This window comes from Bos taurus, chromosome 4, assembly GCF_002263795.3.
Source record: "Bos taurus isolate L1 Dominette 01449 registration number 42190680 breed Hereford chromosome 4, ARS-UCD2.0, whole genome shotgun sequence".
In the NCBI taxonomy this organism is placed as follows: Eukaryota; Metazoa; Chordata; class Mammalia; order Artiodactyla; family Bovidae; genus Bos; species Bos taurus.
The window spans coordinates 8,233,869-8,251,760 of NC_037331.1; the positions used below are offsets into that span (position 1 = coordinate 8,233,869).

At 38.3% G+C, this 17,892-nt stretch overlaps 1 protein-coding gene across 13 annotated transcripts in view; it reads left to right on the forward strand.

The window, feature by feature from the left end:
- Positions 1-17,892, forward strand: part of CDK14 (cyclin dependent kinase 14) — a 678,396-nt gene that overhangs the window by 295,763 nt on the left and 364,741 nt on the right. The window lies entirely within an intron of this gene.

The following is a 17,892-nucleotide window of genomic DNA, read 5'->3' on the forward strand; positions in this document are numbered from 1 at the left end:
TCACGCCCAGGAGTTTTTATTAACTGGAGCTCTAGGTTAACTCCTTCTCCGAAAGAGGTGGTGGGGGACAGCCCCCTGTAAAGTCAGAGATGTAGGTGAGAGCACAAAGTAGTAAAGTAGGCAGGCTCTGGTTATGGGGGTAGATGCTCGAGGATTTCCAGGGGGACTCCTGAGGCTCGATCCCGCCTTTGCGTATGTCGAGCCTCCTTCCTCATGACCTTTGCCATGGGCGGAGTACCTCACTCTGGCCCCCAACAACCTTTGATATCACTATCTTCCCTGCAGTGCTATAAGATTTCTGGTGAAGATTCTCCTAAACCCCTGCCTAGAAGATAAAGTCCTAGCTGACAATCTTCTGAAAGCAAAATAGAGGACAGAAATCCACTTAATCCCCCTGTTTCAAGATGGTATGCCTGTCCTTAACTGGCTGGGTTTCCTAGTTAATAGTTTTATCATCTCTGGGTTTCGGAGAGGCAATTACCTGTGTAAGCAAAGTGGAATAAAGGTATAACGATTAAAATCTACTGAAAAGGTTTCCCACTACTCTTGCATATTTCTGACCTCTATATGTAGATCTCCTGTTCATTTTCACCTCCTGGTGCCAGCTCTGAGCCATTTGGTTGTTCTATCATACAAATAAGGTCGCTTCTAAGCTTTCCCTGCTGCCATTGTAATAATCCATTGTTGTTTGTTTGTGTTTTGCTATGCTGAACTTGCTACCATCTGTTTCAGAGCTCCTAAAATTTTGGTGAGTACCTATTCAAGAGTACAGAATGGGTATGCATGTCCAGCTTGCCATCTTTACCTTCAAATTACATCCATTCTTCAGTTTAAATATGAACAAATGTTTGAGCTTGTCACTGTGTAAACCACTGTGTAATTAGGAATTTTTTCACATCGCTGGTTGTGAAGCATATAAATCTTTGCTACTTATCAATTATCAGAGTTTATCACATGTGACAAGGCTAGTGGGAGTAAAAACATTTGAATTAACTGTTACTAGATTCCCTGGTGGCTCAGACAGTAAAGAATCTGCCTGCAGTGCAGGAGACCTGGGTTTGATCCCTGGGTTGGGAAGATCCCCTGGAGTAGGAAATGGCAACCCACTCCAGTATTCTTGCCTGGAGAATTCCATGGACAGAGGAGCCTGGCGGGCCACAGTCCATGGGGTTGCAAAGAGTTGGGCATGACTGATTGACTAACACTTTCACTTTAAGATTATTATCCCATCAGTAAAATTTTAGGCACACAATCAGTGTCTAGAGCATGATTATGCCTTTATTAGGATGCCTTGTCTTGATGAAAAACATTTACTATTATTACTTGGTCCATGAGTCATTTTGCTTTTTTTTTTATTATAGCTTGTTCTGATGATTGTAGGAAGTTGATAGCCTGTATAAACACACACTCACACATTTGAGAGCATTTTAAAAGCTATTAAGAACCTTTTTACAATGCAAGTTGTATGTATAAGGAATGAACAATGGTGAAGGCTTCTGATTTTAAAACATAATTAAGAATGTATAGGTTGCTCATTTTGAAGATTCTTTATGCTTTTGATAGGTGTATAGTATGAGAATCTTCCTTTTGAGAATATGAACTTTAGTGCTCTAAGTTAACTTCCAGCTTCAAGTGAGTCATTTACTCCTTTTTCCCTGGCAGATACCAGTTCAGCTATAAAATCCCCAACAGATGCTCATGGCTCATTTTGATTTCATAATTCAGAAGCTGAAAAACTAATTTGTCATGGCAGCTATTTGCTAAGTAAAGAATTTTCCATCTTCTGGGTCTTTCCTTTTTTCTTGAATATGTGCTCTTTGTTTTAAAGCTTTGGATCTCAGCTATTAGTTTTCATTTTGGCCATCCTCAGGGACATTTGAAAGACTGACCTGGTCTCTTTTCTCCTCTTTAGCTTTCTCTTCCCTTTCTATTTGGATTAGAAGCAACAGGGAAAGATGATATGTTGAGTATTTTAGCCAGGATTTTAGGAGATGTGTTGAGGAACAGTTTCTAATTCTAGCAACAAGATAGAAAACTAGCAATGCTGAGGGGAAAGGGTGTGGGGCGGGGTGATCAATAACAGAATATTTATTAGAAATCAAGAAGACAAGAAAGGATTAGTTTTTTTGCTTGGTTTTCTTTAAATCAGATCTCACCAGCATAAAAATACAGTGAACTGAGTGGTGTCTTGTAAAGGGTGAGCAGGGCAACAGGATTGTTCCTGCCTGTCGTTCTGACATCTGTGTGAGATGCAGAAGCAGCTCCTGTTCCTGAGCGCAGCGGCTTGTTCCTCGTAGTACGTAGTATGTCTCGTAGTACAGTTACAGTATGCACTCTATAAATCTTTGCCAAATTGTTATATTCTTTTTTCCCATAAAATAAATGCATCAGATGTGATTGAGTGTGTGTGTGTGTGTATAACATAAATGTAGTCATTTTTCAAGGATGTCATTAAGCATCCTTATAGAGTGTGACAGACACAGAGATACGGGCTCCATATCCTCTTTAAAGGGGAGCGCTCTGACTAGCCACAGCAAGCATAGCTGTATGTCGCCAGAATGCATCCCTCAGCAGCAGCCCAGGCTCTGACCAGGGAGGAGGGGCGTGTCTTGAATGAGGTCGTGCCTTCCCCCAGGCATCCTGTGTCTGGTGACTGTGTTAAGTGGGGGTGGAGAGGCCTGGCCTTGCCTGCCTGACACAGGGCAAATGCTGGTACTCGGTTGGCCAAGGCTTTATTGGCCCGCATCACACTTTCGCATCCTTTGTCCAACCCTGCTTCCTTTACATTCCTTTCACCTAATGAACATATTTTATTTTTATTAACCTAACAAGGGTGCTGTGGCCCCAAAGTCCACCTGGAGAGCCAAACCTATGACCTGGTGTCATAAAGATGGATTTTATTTTATTTTTTAACTTTTTATTTTATGTTGAAGTATATCACATTAACAATGCTGTGATAGTTTCTGGTGAGCAGGGAAGGGGCTCAGCCATGCATACACATGTGTCCATTCTGCCCCAAACTCCCCTCCCATCCAGCCTGACACATAAGATGGAACAGGATTCCCTGTGCTACACAGTGGATAAAGATTAATTTTAAAATTTAATAAGAATTTTTTTTATCTTTTAGGGAATTCCTGTTAAAAGGTGGGGTTCGGATTTACATATCCAAGAATATCAGGACATCTACTAGGAAAAATCTAAAGATTTTTCAGAGTTTAGAGGGGAAATAAATAACCTGGGATAGCAGGAATTTCTGGAAAAGTTGACTTTGGATGAGAAATAATTGAGTTCATAAAATTGTACAATCCTTTTGAAATTATTAAACCCTTGGCAAAAGTTTCTTTTAAAATTCAGTGCAAATATATGTGTATATATATTTATTATTCTTACTATGGTAATGGTTTAGTCACTAAGTCGTGTCTGACTCTTGTGACTCCATGGACTGTAGCCTGCCAGACCCCTCTGTCCACGGGATTCTCCAGGCAAGAATACTGTAGTGGGTTGCCATTTCCTTCCCGAGGGGATCTTCCCAACCCAGGGATCAAACCCAGGTCTTCTGCACTGAAGGCAGATGCTTTACCAACTGAGCTATGAGGGAAGCCCTATTCTTCCTATATTCTTAGTATAGTAGCAGTTAAAAATGAATATAATTTGCCTAATATAGATAATTATATTATTATTTTCTAGTATTTGGATTCCAACTCCTGCAGGAAAATTATACCTCGTTTCTCCATTAAACCAGGGTGTGACCTTGTGACTTGCTTTGGCCAAAAAATTTTGAGCAAGAGTTATTTGTTATCACAGTATAACTTAGCCTATCCTGACTGACATATTCCAGATTACTTAGTATCCAGCCACCCGAGAGAAAGCTAATGCTAATGTGTTTTTTTTAAAGACTTCTTTTATGATTCATACTCAATGCATGTTGGCATGTGTATATGTGTGTATATATATATATGTACATATATGTACACTATAATTTATAGTACATATACGATTTTTTAATCTTTTAAAAAGCTTTCAGAAGTTCATGCTACTGTTGTTTCAAATCACTAAATGTGGTTATGTACCAAAGTCTGCCCACATTTTAAAATTCATGCACCCTTTGTGTTAATATAAAATTCCCATGCTTTTCTTTGATACCATTTAAAATTTTGGATAAATTTGAAATTCTTAATAAAACAAATTTAAATAGTGATTTTTAAAAAATATTTTATTAAGCACTTGATTCTGGTTTTTGACAAAACTAAATGTTTTATCAGTGAGGGCACTAAATCAGCATACTTACCACAAGTTTTTGTGTGATAGTGTCAATGGTGAAGTACAGATATGGTCACCTTCTATGTCAAGAATGGTTTCTGCTGTTTTTCTTGATAGAAATGGTTACAACCATGTTTATATATTGATTATAGTAATTACGTGCTAGGCCTACTAATTTGTTTTAAGGTAAATACAGGAATTTTTGCCTCAGATTCTCCACTATGATTTTCTAAAATTTTTTTCTAATTGATTTAAAATTTAAGCACTAGTAGCTTTTATTAAATTTTGCTAAGATTGACTTAAAAATAAATTTATTTATTTTTAATTGGAGGATAATTGCTTTACAGTATTGTGTTGGTTTCGGCCAAACGTCGACATAAATCAGCCATAATATACATATGTCCCCTGTCCCCTCCCTCTTGAACCTCACTCCCACCTCCCACCCCATCACACTCCTCTAGTCTGCCACAGAGCACAGGTTTGAGCTCCCTCTGTCACACATCAAATACCCACTGGCTATCTATTTTACATATCCTAATCATACAAAGACTGACTTTCAAGTGGTATTTTCAACCACAGCATCAGGAAAGCACTACCTGAATTCATCCTAGACGGACTTGGTGAGATTTTATTATTTCTCTTGACATTTTTTTTCAGTAATCTTTTTATGGCAAATTGCACTAAGTCAAGAAAAGATATTTTTAGCTCTGATTCACTGAATATATAACTAGATTTTGGCATTAAAGTTTAAAACATATCATGAGGAGCAATAATGTTGGCCTTTGCTTCTTGAAGTTTCAGAATTCATATTCAAAATATCAACTATATCTGCCAAATATGTCAAGCTCTTGGGAAAGTTATTATCTTGGCAAGTTTGCAAGTGTCTAATGATGGAGGGGAAAAAAAGCAGTTCTGTTTCCAGGGTATCTTTAAGTTCATACTCATGCATGGCAAGGAACTAAATATATTTCCTTTGTACATGGATTAAGCAAAAAAGCAAGTAGATAAAGAAAAGAAAAACAGTGATGATTTGATCTTTGGTAATTCTTTTTTTTTTAATATCAGGTAAGTCAGCAATTTGATTTTGGTGGTGGAACCTAAAAAAAAGATACTTGGGAATTTCTGCTTCATTTTAACTTTCGGTAAAAGGCAGAATACAAAAATTCTTTTTTTTAAACCCCCTCTGTGATCTGAGATCTTTTTATTCTTTGGTATTAAAAGAGCTACTTCAAGCAAAACTTTTATAATTTTTTGTGGCCCCTTAATAGTCTACTTTACTACTCTTCAATTTTTCATGCTTCAGAGCATCAAAACCTCTAAGTAAAAGCTTGCATTAAAAAAAAAAATAATGTTGTTGTGATTCTTTTACTCATAGAATTTGAGGAAACCTAAATTACTTTTCAGAGAAGGCAATGGCACCCCACTCCAGTACTCTTGCCTGGAAAAACCCATGGGCGGAGGAGCCTAGTAGGCTGCAGTCCATGGGGTTGCTAAGGTCGGACACGACTAAGCAACTTCACTTTCACTTTTCCCTTTCATGCATTGGAGAAGGAAATGGAAACCAATCCAGTGTTCTTGCCTGGAGAATCCCAGGGACGGGGGAGCCTGGTGGGCTGCCGTCTATGGGGTCACACAGAGTCGGACACGACTGAAGTGACTTAGCAGTAACAGTTAGCAAATTACTTTTGCCGCTTTATGTACTATATTATAATAATTTAAATTAGTGGAAAACAATAGATCATACCTGAGTGTATTTGTAATGTACTTATGCTTCAAGTGTGCTACAGGATAGCAGTATGACATCTCTTTCATCATGTATGACAAACATACATTTCATATATGTCTCTTTGTCTTGCTTTGCCTGAAAGCTTTATCATTCTATATTCTTTGTATTGCCACCAGCCACAGATTTAATTGAAACTATAAATGAATTTTATGTTTGTAGTACAAATTTATTTTTCAAACTATTTTATCAATTCAAGAGATTTTGATTTGTCCCATTTTGGAGTCTGTAGCACACAACTCCTGCTCCATAAATAATCAGATATCCATAACCATCTTTAGAAACTTTAAGGTATTTTGCATTGTAAAATCTTAATAATATTGCTTCTATTACATCCCTCTGTATTTCCTCCCTCCTTGGGAGGAAAAATGCCTAACATTGCCACTAGTTGTTCAAATGATAGAATACTGCTGTAAATGTGTCATTTAAGATAAGGGAAGGAAAAAAAAAGAGATAAGGGAGAGAGTATTATTGATTTATCATTCTTGTTTCCCTTGCAGTCATTGGTAAGCTGTTAAAGAGTGAATACTGTTTATCCGTTTTTATCCATTTTACAATGTTTTACCCATTTTGAGTTTCAGAGTATATTTTGAATATCGGTTGGTATGCCAAACCAAAAGACAGGATGACAGAGTTGAACAGTTGTAATTGTTTAATATTTTCCTAGTGTGTTCCAGAACTGCTATTTTTAATATTAAAAATAACATACGCTGTTGTAAATCAACTATATCCAATAAAATTTTTAAAAGTAACATGTACTGAAAGTTCATTGCAGTATAATTCATAGAATTGTCTGAAACACACATCTGGTTTGATCTGTCCTTATGTGGGTGTTACTCTTACCCACTGGGCTTCACTTGTGGGTCAGTGGGAGAGAACCCGTCTGCCAGTGCAGGAGACATGAGTTCGATCCCTGAGTCAGGGAGATCCCCTGAAGGAGGAAATGGCAACCCACCAGTACTCTTGCCTGGGAGATCCCATGGACAGAGGAGGCTGGTGGGCTGCAGACCATGGTGTCTCAAAAGAGTAGGACATGAGTCACTAAACAACAGCTCTCTATTTTGTAGCCAGAAAACGTTATTCCAAGATAGCCACCATTGATTCCTCTGTCCCTTCTCCCTCTCTTTCTCTCTCTTCTTTTCCATTCTAGCTCTCTGTCTCTAATCTTTTCTCTCATGTTGCTTTTACCCTATAATTTCAGAATCTGTCTTATTTCCAGCAGGACAGCTCCAGAGGGTGTTTTCAGAGTTAATATTGTTCCTGAGAACTGTTCAGTTCCTTTTTCATTTTTTCTGTCTCATAGTTTGACTCCAGAAAATGTTTCATGGCCCACTTTGTTAGCCTTTTTTTTTCTCTTCAAATATTTGAGGGTTTTGAGTGATCAGAGCATTCCATTCTTCATACCCATTGGCTTTTTCCCCCTTTAAACTTGGCTTCAAAATAGTATGAAAATCTTTTTAAAGTGGCTGTGTGACTCTGTTAAAATTTATTAAATGGTTTAGGCTTGTGAATGGTGTGCCAGAGGGCATATAAACCAACCAGAGTAGTCCTTTCCTTCACTCTTTGAAGAGAGCAGGTTTATACAGTCCTGTAACGCAGCAATAGCATTTAGTTCTGTAGAACCTCAATGTTCTTCTTCTAGAAGATTTCGTCCAGTTTTTTGAAACATCCCAACTCTATACCTTGAATTTATTTAAGAAAGGATTATCATTTGTACCTCGTAGAGGTGTTCTGCAGTGATGTGGACATAGATATATGTTTTATGAATTATCCCCTGTAATATTGAAACTACTTCAGACATTTGAACTACTGGAAAATAAATGTCTGCATTCTTTTTATCGGCGAAAAATGACTCCCAACAGTCTTACTGCCTGGGTCAAGACATACAGCCTTTCTACCCATAATGTCATTGCCAGAAGCCAAATAGTACGTTTTTTGTTTTAATGGAAAAGATCTTTCAGGTTGCTGATTTTACATGGTTAGAAATGCTTCCTGCTCCAGTCTCCAGCCCCAGGCTGCCTATGTATTTTGAATTCAGAAATGACAGCTGAAACCAATTAGGCAGAATTAGGGGATCTCTAAGTCACATATAGGTTATGTCCAAAAAGGAGAACAATACATTATATGATTAAAAAAAGAAGCAACTAATTTAATTAGGACTAAGCTGAGGCAGTATGATTACTATAGGGGATTTTTATACAGTATTTTTTTGTATTTTAAAAAATTCTTTGTTTAATTGGAGGATAATTACTTTGAATACTGTGATGGTTTTTGCCATACATCAGCATGAATTGGCCACAGGCATACATGTGTCCCCCATCCTGCACCAGCCTCCCACCTCCCTCCCCGTCCCACCCATCTGGGTTGTCACAGTGTAATGACTATGGAGGAGTTTTATATGGTATTAACCATTGTGTGTGTGAGCTACCCTTGCCCTCTTTAGGAAATAGGTGTGGGGTTTACTGGTAGAATTTCAAACATTTTCTAAGTGGCATAAAAACAGCTGAAAATAAAATAACCCAGACACAGGCTTTGGAATATGTAAAGTCTTGGCAGTAACAGTGGAATATTTGAGAGTATTCCATTTAAGAACATATTTTACGTATGATGGGATAGATCAGAAGACTGTATTTTTCTCTTATTGTCGTATCATGTCCTGTGATACAACTTGAGACACAGTAATTAGAATTTCTATTAGTACTTCAGAGGGAAGAGATAGTACTTTTGTAGCTGCTCATGAATGTCTTGTTTTTGTCATTAAAGATAAGGGATTTCAGTTCATTTGCAGAATACCTAAATAACATATAATGGAATACTTACAAACTTTTATTTTTTAACCACTGTTTTAAAAATGGACCCTTTGATATATAGTGGATACAGACCTTCTCCATAAGGCACCTTGCATGGCTATGAGTTTGTTTAAATGGAAAGTTGATTAATATTTCTTTTCATTTTTTCTCACTAACGAATAGTGCTCACATGTTTGAACCCACATTAAAATTTTATTTATTATAATTTGGGAATAAATAGATGAATACTACAAAGCTGGATGGGGGGAAGTGCAATTTCAAAGTCAATTTAAACCTGTGGACTTCATATAAGAACAGTTAGAAACTAACTGCTCAGTAATTTGATGTATTAATTCTCACAGCAATGTAGACTGATTAAAACAGAGATTATAGCCAGAGGAAAATGGCATTGATTGCTGTAGAAGAAAGGAGGGCTCAGCTTCTAGAAGTTTTCTTCAATTGCCTCTAGCAGCAGCCATTCCCCAGAGAATCACTTGACTTAAATGAGCTACAGGTGAAATATTGATAAATTAAAAATTAAAACGATAGTGAGATCTCCCAAATGTATTACTGTCTGAGAGGTGTGGTTTTAGTTAAAATGCGTGTGGTGTATCCCAGACTGTAGTGAAGGAGACACTGGCCAAGAGAAGAGTAAGTATCACAAGTAAGCCTCTGCCTTGGATACATAAACAGTTAGCATTGTTGCCATTCATTTTGGGACCCTATGGGGTACCACTGAAGAGTGGAAGGAATTGCTCTTGAATGCTCTTGTGCTTTAGATATTTGCAAATTTCTTAATATGCTCTCTCACCAATAAGAGTAATATTCAAAGTTTTTTTTGTTTTGTTTTTTTTAATAGTGGATCACTTACCCATTATAAGGAAGAGATTAGGGTATAATCAAACTGGGATGAGGAGCAAGGAGCTCCTTAAACAATAAGGATCAGTCTGGATAAGGAGGGCTTGATATTTTTGTGTGGTCTATATTACTGTGCCTTGGCTCTATATTTTCAAGGGGTACATGTTATCAACTAGTTCTTAACATATCTCATGTGTTTGTTTTTTTAATTTATTTATTTGGTTGTGCTGAGTCTTAATTTTGGCATGCAGGATCTTACTTGTGGCATATGGGATCTAGTTCCCTGACTAGGGATCAAACCCAGGTTCCCTGCATTGGAAGCAAAGAGTCTTAGACACTGGACCACCAGGGAAGTTACCCCCCCATCTTTTTGTTTTTTTAAAAATTCAGGTTTTCATTTAATGTTTCATTTTTTTTTTAAACGAGTATTCATTGATTTCCAAATAAAAGTATAGCTGAGGTGTGATGCTTGTTTTTTAAATTAATTCATTTTTATTTGGAGGATAATTACTTTACAATATTGTATTGGTTTCTGCCATATATCAGCATGAATTTGCCATACATTAACATGAATGAACTGTGGTATTTAAATGTAAAATAAGCCTATTCCTCAAGAAGAAAGAAATTCAGAATTAGTTTTATTATCTCTGGAATCTTTCCAGTATTCCTACTATTGTGAAGCAGTTTTTTTTTTTTTTTTAATGCTATAAGATTACATGAATCCTGAATATACTGACTTCTGTCTTGCTGTCAAGATGGAACACTAACATGAAAAGAAGAATATGGAGGGTGTGTGTGGCAGAACTTCAAAATGAGGATTTCTGTTGGTTATCCCCATGGAAAGACTTCCTTATTTTTAGCCTAGATGCTAAAAATAGGGCTGTGCTACTTTCAATATCACATCTTGGCAGTGCTTCTGAAAAACATCAAAAATTAGCTGACAAATATTGTTGACACCATGCTTAACATAAGAGGGTGGGGGGAAAGAGTGTGTTGGGGAAGGTGCTCTATTTAGATTCCTGCTTAATGAGTAAAGGTCAGTCTGAAATTCATTGCTGATATTAAAGCATGATTTCTCTGAGGAACTTGGCATCTCTTGGATAAGAAGTTTGATCTTTTCAAGGAAAAGTAATTGGAAAACCTCATTTCATTGATAATACATTGATTACAAAGAAACATAAACCCATACTAACAGCTCCCCTGGTAGCTCAGATGGTAAAGAATCTGCCTGCAATGCAGGAGACCTGGGTTTGTTCCCTGGGTCAAGAAGATCCCCTGGAGAAGGAAATGGCAACCCACCCCAGTATTCTTGCCTGGAGAATCCCATGGACAGAGGAGCCTGGTTGACTACTGTGCCTGGGATCACAGAGTTGGACACGACTGAGTGAACTAACATTTTCACTTTCAAACACATACTAAATGATGAAGCCTACTTAATAATTGACTTGTTTCTTCCCTGGTCAGCTTTCATGTCCAAAAGCTTGTCTGACTCTGGGGTCTTCTGAGAGCTTTTTACCAGTGGTGTTCAGTGAAAGCATGTTACTTCTTTTCCCTCACCCAAAGTCAGTTTTAAAAGGAGTAAGGAATGGAGAATTCCAGGAAAACATCTACTTCTGTTTCACTGATTACGCTAAAGTCTTTGACTGTGTGTACCACAACAAACTGTGGAAAATTATTAAATAGGTGGGAATATCATACCACCTAACCGATGGCACCCCACTCCAGTACTCTTGCCTAGAAAATCCCATGGACGGAGGAGCCTGGTAGGCTGCAGTCCATGGGTTCGCGAAGAGTCGGACACGACAGAGTGACTTCACTTTCATTTTTCACTTTCATGCATTGGAGAAGGAAATGGCAACCCACTCCAGTGTTCTTGCCTAGAGAATCCCAGGGATGGGGGAGCCTGGTGGGCTGCCATCTATGGGGTCGCACAGAGTCGGACATGACTGAAGCAGCTTAGTAGCAACCTGCCTCCTGTGAAATCTGTATTCAGGTCAAGAAGCAACAGTTAGAACCACACATGGAACAACAGACTGGTTCAAAACTGGGAAAATAGTACATCAAAGCTGTATATTGTCACCTTGCTTATTTAACTTATATGCAGAGTCCATGCGAAATGCTGGGCTGGATGAAGCACAAGCTAGAATCAAGATTGCTGGGAGAAATATCAATAACCTCAGATATGCAGATGACACCACCTTTATGGCAGAAAGCGAAGAGAAACTAAAGAGCCTCTTGATGAAGGTGAAAGAGGAGAATGAAAAAGCTGGCTTAAAGCTCAACATTCCAAAAACTAAGATCATGGCATCCGGTCCCATCACTTCATGGCAAATAGATGGGGAAACAATGGAAACAGTGACTGACTTTATTTTCTTGGACTCCAAAATCACTGCAGATGGTGACTGCAGCCATGAAATTAAAAGACATTTGCTCCTTGGAAGAAAAGCTATGACCAACCTAGACAGAATATTAAAAAGCAGAGACATTACTTTGCCAACCAAGGTCTGTCTAGTCAAAGCTATGGTTTTTCTGGTAGTCATGTATGGATGTGAGAGGTAGACCATGAAAGAGGCTGAATACCAAAGAATTGATGCTTTTGAACTGTGATGTTGGAGAAGACTCTTGAGAGACCCTTGGAGTGCAAGGAGATCCAACCAGTCCATCCTAAAGGAGATCAATCCTGAATGTTCACTGGAAGGACTGACGCTGAAGCTGAAGCTCCAGTAGTTTGGCCACCTGATGCAAAGACCTGACTCACTAGAAAAGACCCTGATGCTGGGAAAGATTGAACAGGAGGAGAAGGGGATGACAGAGGATGAGATGGTTGGATGGCATTACCCACTCGATGGATCTGAGTTTGGGCAAGCTCTAGGAGTTGGTGATGGACAGGGATGCCTGGCGTGCTGCAGTCCATGCAGTCACAAAGAGTCGCACACGACTGAGTGACTGAATGACAACAAGGAATGGAGAAGGGAAAACAGGAAAAGGTGAATGTCATAGTCCAGCTTGTTTCTCATCTTTTTCTTTGGCTGGATTTTTTTTTTTTTTTTTCTGGTTATCTTTTGAAGGGATGTTCTCCACTCAGGCCTGTTTAAAACTGTCATCATATTTATAATTTATCTTTGCAGTCTCCTTTCATGTCTTTCTCTTTAAGTTTCATGGGTGTGTTCTGTTGGTCATCTAGTTCTCCAGTCTACATATGATTGAAATTAACTGAGACTCTGCTGTGTGAAAGTGCTTATGAGGAAAAAGCCTTTTCTTCAGTATTTTATGGTCTTTCTATATGCTGCTTTTTTACAAAGAAATATCTGTCTTCTGCCTTCTAAACTGATCCTGCCACAGTGTAATGAAGTCAAGATGGAGAAACCCAAACTGTAAATGTGGTTCTTTCACAGAAAACGTTTATGTTCAGGGGATTATGGTTTCAGATATGTTCTTCAAATTCCTTCCCTTTGAAACACTCATGCACCTTTGTAAATCCTATAATAAATGCTGCATACACGCATGCCAAGTCGCTTCCGTCATGTCCGATTCTTTTGTGACCCCCATGGACTGCAGCCCACCAGGCTCCTCTGTCCATGGGGTTCTCCAGGCAAGAATACTGGAGTGTGTTGCCATTTCCTCTTCCAGGGGATCTTCTCCACCCAGGGATCAAACCTGCGTGTCTTACTTATGTCTCCTGCATTTACCGCTGGAGCCACCTGGGAACCTTAAATAAATGCTACTTGATGGATAATCAACAATGAGGAAAGAGGAACCTGATCTTGAAAGAAATGTATGCAAGTGTGGGGATTGAACCCTCCAGCTTCTTTCTGCTCTCACTCTTCTGCGTGGTGTACAGATCTAGCCACACTTGATAGCTTAATTTCAAATCACACACTCTAGAGGGAAGACTGGCGAAGTATTCTTAGGCATTCAGGTATAAACCTGTCAGACACAAGTACTTCTAAAAGCGTTGCCCAGAAGAACAGCAGCAGTTGTAGAGTGAATGAGAGGGAGATGCAGGAAGATGAAGTGGAGCATAATGTAGTGCAGGCCAGAAGAGATGCTAGCCACGAGCCAAGATAGAGACTGGGGGGCGGAAGAGTGACTGGGTTTGGTCTATAGTTACCAGGCACCTAGTCTAAAGATATTCCTTTTATTTTTGGACCAAGAAATGGCCAGAGATCAGGCCAGATGGATCTGAGACTATGCGTGTCTCATCGGTGGAGAGTGATCTGTTGGTCATGTGCCACAGGGGCCTTCTGTTCAGAACTTGTATGTGTAGGATGGCTTTCAAAAGTGTAATAACAGAGAATTACCTCCCGGCGTGATTGTTAAGGTTACTTCTGTTATTTCTGGACCAGGAAAAGTCACAAGGGTCACAGAATCCAGTGAGTTGAATGAAGGAGAGAAGTTAAAATGAAGAGATTTAATGATATTTGTAATTTAGGCACGTCTAATATAGTTTGACTGTGAAGAAGGCTGAGCATCAAAGAATTGATGCTTTTGAACTGTGGTGTTGGAGAAGACTCTTGAGAGTCCCTTGGACTGCAAGGAGATCCAACCAGTCTATTCTGAAGGAGATCAGCCCTGGGATTTCTTTGGAAGGAATGATGCTGAAGCTGAACCTCCAGTACTTTGGCCACCTCATGTGAAGAGTTGACTCATTGGAAAAGACTCTGATGCTGGGAGGGATTGGGGGCAGGAGGAGAAGGGGACGACAGAGGATGAGATAGCTGGATGGTATCACTGACTCAATGGACGTGAGTCTGAGTGAACTCCGGGAGTTGGTGATGGACAGGGAGGCCTGGCGTGCTGCGATTCATGGGGTCGCAAAGAGTCGGACAGGACTGAGTGACTGAACTGAACTGAACTGAATGTAGTTCCAGGCATAGTATTGTATATTAAAAAAAAGAGGAGGGGGAGAAGGTTTTTAAATAAGGTAAAATGGAAGTTTGCCAGGATACAAGACCTTATACCACCTTTTGTCTTTTCCTCCATTTGAGGTTCTCTAGATTCTTGCCCCTAATCACCCAGAGCAATCTGAGATTAATGATGTATTTGCTGGAAGTAGTCTCATAGGTTGTGTACGGAGAGCTGTGGAGTATGAATGAGAATGTCTGGACGTATAGACAGGAAGAACACATATAATAAGGATGAAATGTTACGCCTAAGAGTTCCAGTTCTCAAACGGTATTTAGCATTTCATTTTGAATTGCAGTTCTCCAAAATATCCCTTCGTACTCTAAACACACTACAGAAAATCTTCATCACCATCATTATCCTCATCATCACCTGTAGCAGCTACCCCGTGCTGGGCATTATGGATATTTACATAGTAATTTTCACAATATCCATATGCAGTAGGTGTGCTAGGATTATCCCCTTAACACAGATGAAGACACTGATACCCAGAGGTTATATGACCCACCTACAGCTACATGGCTAGTGACAGCCATGTGTGTGTGCATACATACATGTTCATGCCATACAGCTGCTGCTGCTGCTGCTGCTAAGTCGCTTCAGTCATGTCCGACTCTGTGCGACCCCATAGATGGCAGCCTACCAGGCTCCCCCGTCCCTGGGATTCTGCAGGCAAGAACACTGGAGTGGGTTGCCATTTCCTTCTCCAGTGCAGGAAAGTGAAAAGTGAAAGTGAAGTTGCTCAGTCGTGTCCGACTCTTCGAGACCCCATGGACTGCAGCCTACCAGGCTCTTCCGCCCATGGGATTTTCCAGGCAAGAGTACTGGAGTGGGTTGCCGTTGCCTTCTCCACCATACAGCTGAGGGAATACAAATTTAAAATTTTTAAAGGTTTGGGAAAAATCTTTTTGAAATTTCCCAAGATCCCATTTCTGGAGAAGCCTCCTTGTTATTCGTGTTGCAGTATCACTGGGCATGCATATATACACAGAAGGATATGAGGTATACATGAGAATCAGGAACTTTTCCCCCCGTTCGTGATATATTTCCATCCTCATAGTTAAGTGGGGATTTTGTTTGTTTGTTTGGTTTCAAACAAAATGCTTGAATGCTTTATTCTTTGAAAAAAGTTACAGTAATTTCACAGGTATATTAAAATCCACAGAACGTTTGAGTTCTCTGAAAGCAGAGACTGTGTCATTTATTTATGCACAATTTGCATTTAATGCATATATGTCAAGTAGAAAGTACAATGGAAGCTTTGTCCCTAACATCATTTCACTTCTTTAAGCATATGTAGCATAAGTTTATTGGGCGTAAAATTAAACATGCTTTTTAGCTGTTATTCATATCCTTTATATAACCTCCTGTTTACTTTTTAATTTTTTTGTCAATTTCATTGGTTGATTTTCTTTTTTTAAAGAAGTAACCTTCAAGATTTTGTGAAAATTTAAGCTTCTTCTTTTATTTTGATCAGTATTTGCTTTATAGTGATATGCCATGTTGCTAGCTGAATAAATGTTTAATCCATTTTCTTTGAATTCTGTTATGTTTAACATTTACATTGATAAGTTGCTCTTTGCTTTTTATTGGTATTTGCCAGTATAAATATCATAAAATACAAATAAGATCAATATATAATATGATGTATCATTCCTTTACTTTCAGATTTTATGTTATTTTTTGTTGTTTATTATATTTAGCCTTTATCTTGGAACGAGTATGAGTTTGATTTTGTTGTGTAAACTGAAAATTTACATTTTTAAAGAGATTTTAACATGTTTATGTAATTATTGTTATGATTGGATGTACTTTCTATTCACCAGTTTATTATGTGTGAGACAATGAGCACATTATAGTTGTATATCATGTTATATATTAAAAAGTACTTTTTCACGGACCATTTTATATGTCCTGTTACAGCATTGTTAATCGGCTATGCCCCAGTACGAAATAAAAATTTTTTTAAGTATATAGTTTTTGTCCTCAGTGTGTGGAAAAGAGAAAGGCAATACAGCCTTAGAATATATCCAAGACCATTTCTTCTATCCCATGTTCTTTCCCTTTGTTCTCCATGGCTGACCTTTTTCATTCTCTATTCGGATCTTATTTGAAAGTATCACTTACTGTGGCCTGTTTTTAGCAGGCATTAAGTGCCCCCCTCTATGTCCTCAAACAGTGCCCAGTAATATTCCTAATGTACAACTTACTGTACAGTCATTACACATATCCTGGTTTTTTTCCACCTACATCTGTTTGCTTGAATTCTGTATCCTTACTGACTAGTGTCACTAAACTCCAGAGCTTTCTTTGGCCACCTGATGCAAAGAGCCGACTCATTGGAAAAGATTCTGGGAAAGATTGAAGGCAAAGAAGAAGAGGGCAGCAGAAGATGGCATGGTTAGATAGCATCGCTCACTCAACGGACATGAGTCTGGGGAAACTCCGGAAGATAGTGAAGGACAGGGAAGCCTGGCATGCTGTAGTCCATGGCGTAGTAAAGAGTGGAACGTGATCTAACAACTGAACAACAGCAATAAAATGACTGGTGTAGTGCCTGGAAAATAATGAGCTGAGAAATACATGGTGAACAGTGAATGAATGCTAAATTCTGCACTGTATTCTCAGCAGTTACCAGCTGGCATGCAATAAAAACTCAGTAAAGGAATCTGAACTGTTATCATCATGGCTACAACCACGTACAGCTTTATGAATGTGTCAAAAGCTTATAATTCCTCAACAATTGAAACCTGATAATGGGGCATAAATAATCACGGTCACTGGTTTTTACAGAGTGATTAAATCATAAAATTGTTACCGCCAATAAATAAGATTAGGAAAATTTATATAACAACTCTACATGTTTCTTTAGAAATTTTATGTAGCTCATAATATAAACAGAAAAAGCATTAAAAAGAAAATATACAATTGTGTGCAAATTCAACTTGGGATATTTGGAAAAATTATAGTATAAGTTGCTATCTAGGGATATTTCTTTTTAAAATAAATCTGGATGTATTTGTCTTAATTTATAATTTTGGAAGTATTTGCATTGATTTAGAAAGTAAATCATTATAAAGTTTTATAAAATCAGTATTTTTTCAAATATATTCAGGAGTGCTGAGAATCTGAAAATTATCTTTTAATGAATATAGTTATGAAAAAGTAAATACATCCAATGATTAATTTTATTAGAATGATCTGTTTGTAATATTTACATGTCATACAAAATAAATAACCATCACCTTCATTTCCACTTGAAAAATGCAGGTAAGTGAAATTGTATTTGGATTGGTT